Genomic DNA, 6,546 nt, shown 5'->3' on the forward strand with positions numbered 1-6,546 from the left:
AAGCGTTGGTGGAGATTTTTCTTCTCAGCGTAATGGCGTACTCGGTCATGCCCCTGTCGTATAATGGTTTATTAGCTATATTTTATGTATCACACTAGCATAATGAAACAACGCTAGTGTAATGCAATTCGATGCGCTTCTTTCGATGCATACAATAAATAGGAGTCAATAAAAAACAAACTCCCTCGTGGCACTAAAAAGGAGTCAATAAAATCAAACTCCCTTGAGACGCTAGAAATTGAATAAATGTGGTTAGCCTATTTAAACTACTCACAACACGTAATGCAATTTTCAGTTATGTGTTCGAAAAATAACTGCTAAAAGAGTGCTTTTAAGGTAATGCAATAAAAAACAATAATTTTGAACTTTAAAATCACAAAATGACTTCTTTACTGTCCGTTGAATACATCGATCGTCACCTTTCTACTAAGGTGTCTACACCCAAGGTATGCATCGTTACTGTCAAGGTATGTAAAGAAAAAAACATCTCAAAAGTAATGGAATCGATAAGAATTACCGCACACCAACTTTCGAGCATGGGCAGCCCCCTAAAAAAAAAAATCCACCCCGTAGACAAAAGCACGTTTGACAAATCATGTTCCAGAGTTCATTTCCGCTTTACAATAGCAGTCGAATTCGACCGGATGCAAAGTTGAGTGGGCATTGCTGTACGACGATCCATCACCCAGAGCGAAAAGGTACATGCCTAAAAACAAGACGAAAAAAAACTTAAAAAGTAATAAACCTCGTAATAAAGTGTTACCGGGGGGGGAGGTGGTCGTAAAAACTGTCAAAATGGATGACAAAAATATAAATAGAAGTGTAATTTCGTACACTAAAACACTATTTTGTGCATTGATTTTAAATACTTTAAATATGAACTGTTGATAGGTGTTGCAGAAAATGCAGAATTCCGCATAGCGTTTCCAAAGAAGAACCTAATTTTAATACTATACAAAACATCGTTTCAAGATTCGATAGGAACATTTGTATTACTGTGCATAAAATGCAACGGTCCTGCTCGCAAGGTAGCTAGTTTTAAAGGACATTTAATAAAGAAAAAACCACAGCTATTTCAGGCAGCAAGAGAAAAAGGATAACAGTACGGAAAAAACCCGAACCAAACCTTTGAGGTGACCTTATTTTGCCCCTTTTTTTCCTTGCACCGAGGTGGAAGTGTCGGGCAAAAATGGTGACGCTTGCTGCACCACCGAATATTGGTGGCGGTGAGGTCAGAGAAGCAAAACAAAAAAAGACAGAACAACCAAACATAACGAACCGGAGGTTCCTCCCATGCCGAAAACATCACTTCACGTACACGAAACACGGCCCAAAAGAGGAACTCGGTGAAGTCAAACCAATTGCCCACTCCTTTTCCCGCCCCCTCCCCCCTTCGGCTGAACCTGCTAGGGGATGAATTCTGACAGTGGGCAGTAATTGCGCATGCTACGCTTTGGCAAAAAAAAACTGTACACCATCGTTCATACTGCCATCGGTTCGGCAGTTCGCTTTCTTCGCCGGAGCTTACGGTTTCGTTGTTTTCTTCCCGTGCCATGTTATGCGCTTCGAATCAATATTCCGCCTTGACCGTTACAACGAAACGTCGCATACACCGCATTCACGGTGTGAGCACGGTTTTGAACTCTGGCATATTGCTTCCCGGACACGGGTCGAGAGTGTCTTCCTACTTGGCATACGGCAAGGGGGTTGGGAAGGGGAGATGAAAGGGGGGGTTGAAGGGAGGAAAAGCAAGAAAAACATACGATACCCTTTTTTTCTGTTCAGTTCGTTTTTCTCTTTTTTGGCTTCGTTTTTTCTTCTCCACCGCTGAGCAGCTCGTGAAGTGCAACGAGCAGGATATTGGAAAGGTACTCCACTCCAAAAAAAACAGAGAATAATAAAACGAAAACCCACCCCCTCTAACCCACCCCCACAGCACAAGATCGCTCAACAATATATATATATATAGACATGAAGTATTCCAGCTTGAAACGTGATCTTCAAACGGCGGGCGTGCTGTGCAGGAAGCATCTTGGTTCTTCCCGTGTAGCGTCCACATCGTTTTGTCACACCGACCATAAGGAAGGCACACCATCCGGCACAGGAGCACAAGAACCAGACCGGAAAGCAGCGGTTTCGGCCACCGTCACTGGGAAAACGGATTATCCCGTGCGGTTTTCTGGCGTCCTTCGGCAGAGCGGGGCCCATCGTAAATCATGTGTTCGATCTTACTGACCCCGTGGTTTACCCAGGCAGCAGTTACTCCAGTACTCCGGACGGCAAACCTCAAATCAAACCGTGCGTTAGGCTAAAAAGCCTGCCCGAGATTCGTGTGGCCAGGCAGGGCGGAAAAAAAGGCTTTTCCCTGCCAAGAATCTCACACGGGTGGATGTGTGTGTGTGTGTTAAAGTTTTTTTTTGTTTGTGTGGAACAGTGTCACTTTTCCTAGTTGCAGAATGGCCATCAAACCTTTCCACCCTGTTTTCCCAATCCCCGGGCCACACTCTCGCCACGGAAGGGCACGTTTTGGCGCTGACTGCTTGGTACATCCTGGTTAGTCGGTAGGGATGAACTTTTTCACCTCTGCTTCATTTTGGTTCCCCGTTTTGCTTCAGTTTCATTCTTTGCGAAACGTCAGAAAAAAGAACATCCCCAACCCCCTATTTAGGGGTGATGTTGTATCGAAAAGAATATATCCTTCATCTTGGAAGAGGTCAGATAAGCAGTGGTCCGTTCGAATATATATATTTATATTCTTCTTCGATTTTTCTTTTCCTCCTTCGTTTCATCCCTCTCTCTCTCTCTCGCGCGCTCTCTTTCTCCTTCACACACACGCAGACACATCAACGGCACCTTCCCGTGTTTTCTTTGCTCGAATATGTGCGTGTCCGGTTGTTTGTTTGCTTGTGGTGAAATGTTGCTGTTGGGTTGTTCGATGCGGTTGATTGACGAATGATTTTTTCTCCCCCATCCCCCATCCACACACATACACACACACACATGCACGTGCGTGAACACGACACTTACATACACACTTTGCACTGCCCTTTCTACTTTCCTTGACGTTAGTGATCTTTTGTGTCATGAAATTCTTCCCATTAATTGTGTGATTTGGAGAATTAAAGCAACAAACAAATACAAAAATAAAACATTTCAACCTTGCTATAACAAATGGTGCAGAAAAAAAAATCATTAATTCTTCTACCTTGTAACCGTAACGCTACGACCCTTGAATGAGTTCATTTGGCTCGAGTTAAAATTTCCCGAAAACGAAAATGGCTACCCAATTCAGCCCCCGTACCCAAGCAAGCAAGGAGGGTAATAAAAAAAATCCACAAAACAAAAGGAAAAGAATGCACGAACGAGTTGTTTTGTCCCTTCCGATACCATCAAAACCCATGACCATGTGTGTTGGTGTGTGTGTGTGTTTGTGTTTGGTCACATTATTAGTGGCCGCAATCGGCAACGTTTAACGCGCAGTCCATTGGAAAACAACCCCCCGGTGGTGAGATACCCAGGCAGGCCAGCCAGGAAAAACCCACCACCGTTACACGCGTAGGACCCTTTTAATGTTGGACACACGCACACCACCACCACCAAATGCTAAGGACCTTAAGGATGTGGATGGTGGGGGGGGGGGGGGGTAGGGAGAAAGTGGGTGTGCTGGGGTCATGAGGCAGATGGGAACGATTAAGCCAGGGGTGGATGCGAAGGAAAGGGAACGAGGTGAAAGGGTAAGGGAAAGGGGGGGGGGGGGTGGTTCGGTTGGGGGTTGATGAGCGGCTTAGTGTACCGATGTATGTTTCCCATTCTACTTCGTCCTTTTTTTTTATTGTTTTCTAGGCCCTCTCGTTCCCACCTTCAACCTGCGCTATTTTTATTCCTACCGCGTTTGCTGTCTCCCTCTGTCTCTTTTTTTCTTTTAGAATCAATTTTTCGTTCTCTCTCTCTCTCTCTCTCTGTGTAGTTCATTCCCTTTAGTTATTTAATTTTCTTCCTTTCAAATGGGAAACACGTGGAGTACAGAGAAAGGAAGTTCATGTTTAGATGAGGTGATTTGTTCCCCCCCCGCTTCCCCCATCACCCATACACCCTCCCACTTTTTTCCCTGTCTCTTCTTTCCCTTTCACTATCCCTCATTGTTTCCCATTTCCTCTCTTATCTTATTCCTGTAGCTGTGGCAGGCTGACAAATCTATTATTGTTCCAAACCTCCCTACAACACTCCTAACCACCCCCCCCCCCCCCCTCACACACCCTCTCGATCTACTTCCCTCCCCATCCACCCTTTCCACACGAATGATCAAACGCACGCACACACAAAGTTTGTGCTGGCTGGTACTGGACTATCGAATGTAAATATGTGAAGTTGAGGTGCTGCTTTTCGGTGATACAACCAAAAGTACCGCAGCCATACGGGCGCTCGCGCGATATACTTTTGCAACGAAATAAGATAACAAAAATAAAAGAAACATAGTATAACGCCTCGGCCATCAGCTGGATCGATCAAAACCATTAAGGGTTGAAAGGAGGATAAGGGGTTGAAAGGGGTGTGAGGGGGTGGGGGGTGGGGTGTAATGTGTTAAGGGTGTTTTTTTTTAATTCCCTCTCTCCACCCCCTTTGTCTCACTTCACCCCCCGATTCACACACCCACACACACACACACGCAAAGCGACACACAAAGACGAACGTTACCGGTCAGGATCACTTGGCGGAAATGGCGTGTGGTTCGAGTTTGGTAGCAGAAGTAGCAGTAGGTAGTATTTGGTAGTAGTAGCAGTAGTAGTAGTAGTAGTAACAGGTTACGAAATGTGCGCAGCAAATAAAGAAGAACAAAAAGGAAACAACAATTTGTAGCGCACACACACGCACACTACGTACACAAACTCAGCACTCACGCACACGCACAAGCCGTAACGACACTTTGCGGCAAACGCGGGTGTCTCATATGCGCGAATCACCTACTCTTGTCACCGCACCTTGTGTTTTTTGTTTGTTTGTTTGTTTGTAACGCACTGTTTTTTTGTTTTTGTTTTTCTGTTTTTCGTTTTTCAATGTTTTGTTTTTTCGATCGATCTCACCGAATTATTTACTGTTCGTTGCCCGTGCGCTTAAACGATCGCACCAAGCGCTTATCACATCTTTACCACCGTCTGACGGCGGCCCATTGCCGACGCATTCACGTATCGAAGCTGTTCGTTTGCTTTCGATTGCTAGAGACGATCGCGGCCATTGCTTTGCGTATGTTTTTTTGTTCTTCCGTTTCTTTCAATTAGCTTACGTCTTTCCGTGTGTGCTTTTGCCTTGCTTGAACCGCGTATTCCGTGGTCGAAAAATACAAAACCGCTCACGCGCTCTCTGTGTATGACTTTGTTAGTTTTTCCTTCCTTGCAGGTGACCGGCACGGTACGTTTTAACACCGCAGCACCGACGAAATAAAAAAGTCGCCCCGTTCCGTATGCCGTACGCGACGTGTGTGTGTCCGTGCGTCGTCTGGAAGCCTTCCGGATGGCCAGTACGGTGTGTCGCGCGTGCCGTGTGGCTTGCCGGGCAGAGAACCAAAACAGAACAACGGTGCGGTAGCAACGGCTTTTTTGGTTTCGGGTCGCATTTTCTGCACCCGCCGTCGGGAACGCGGCAGCTCAGGCTCACGCGAGCGCTTCGGGACGCTCGGCACTGCTCGCACCTGCAGTGAACAGCAAGCGGGAGGGACCCACCGACCGGTTCCGTTTGACCGCACCACTATTCCGATTCCGAAGTCCATCCCCTCCCCCCACCTCCCCCACTCACCTCCCCCTCCCGAAACCACCATCTTGTTTAGAGCCGAAAGCGTTTGTGGCACTCACCGGGTCACTCACCATTTAAAGATGATAACGAACCACGAGCAAGAGAGAATGAGAGAGAGAGAGAATGAGAGAGAAGGATACAGTAAGCAAGAAAGAGAAAGGAGAGCAACGATGAGAGGGAGAAAAAGAGAGAGGATATTAATAGGCGAATTCTTTCGTGCTTTTCATCCCCGTTTTTTGCAAACCCCCTTGTTTAGCTTTTTTCATCAAGTCGAAAGCTTTCGATGAAACACGACAGACAATGGTGAAGGTGAGTGCCTACTAATACCCTTTGTTGTCCTATCACTCACCTCCATACGGTTGATCGAACTTTCCGCCTGTTACTACACACTGTCACTGTGTGCTTTCAATTTCTCTCTCTCTCTCTCTCTCTCTCTCTCTCTCTCTCTCTCTCTCTCTTTCGCTTAACGATGAATCGTCCCGATTACATCTAAAACGTCCGTAAAATGGTAAGATGATGTGATGAGACCACCGAGTACTGTCAGCCGCTCAGCAAAACTCGAAACGACCGTTCGGCAACGTTCGCTGGGCACTCACGGGCGATGGGCCCATGCGATACGATACGGCAGGCTTCGGCCGGTACGGTTGCCTTCGGTACACAGCCGAACCGATGCTCCGAGGCTCATTATGCGTCAGTTAATTGGAGTGAGAAGACGGGCGGGAAACCGGGAGCTGTACTAGCTCTTATCCACCCTTCCCT

General features: G+C 46.5%; 1 protein-coding gene across 6 annotated transcripts in view; it reads right to left on the bottom strand.

Moving 5' to 3' along the window:
- The window catches only part of LOC128307365 (potassium voltage-gated channel protein Shaker-like), a 107,626-nt gene extending 101,889 nt beyond the window's left edge, over nucleotides 1-5,737 (bottom strand). For 3 of the 6 annotated variants that reach the window (XM_053045165.1, XM_053045166.1, XM_053045161.1), the window contains exon 1: nucleotides 4,882-5,737. The gene's annotated coding sequence lies outside the window, so the exon portion shown is untranslated. The remainder of the gene's footprint in view (nucleotides 1-4,881) is intronic. The other 3 variants (XM_053045164.1, XM_053045163.1, XM_053045162.1) reach the window with 2 other exon arrangements.
- Between the last annotated feature and the right edge of the window lie 809 nt (nucleotides 5,738-6,546).

The sequence above is a fragment of the Anopheles moucheti genome, chromosome X, assembly GCF_943734755.1.
Source record: "Anopheles moucheti chromosome X, idAnoMoucSN_F20_07, whole genome shotgun sequence".
Taxonomy (NCBI): domain Eukaryota; kingdom Metazoa; phylum Arthropoda; class Insecta; order Diptera; family Culicidae; genus Anopheles; species Anopheles moucheti.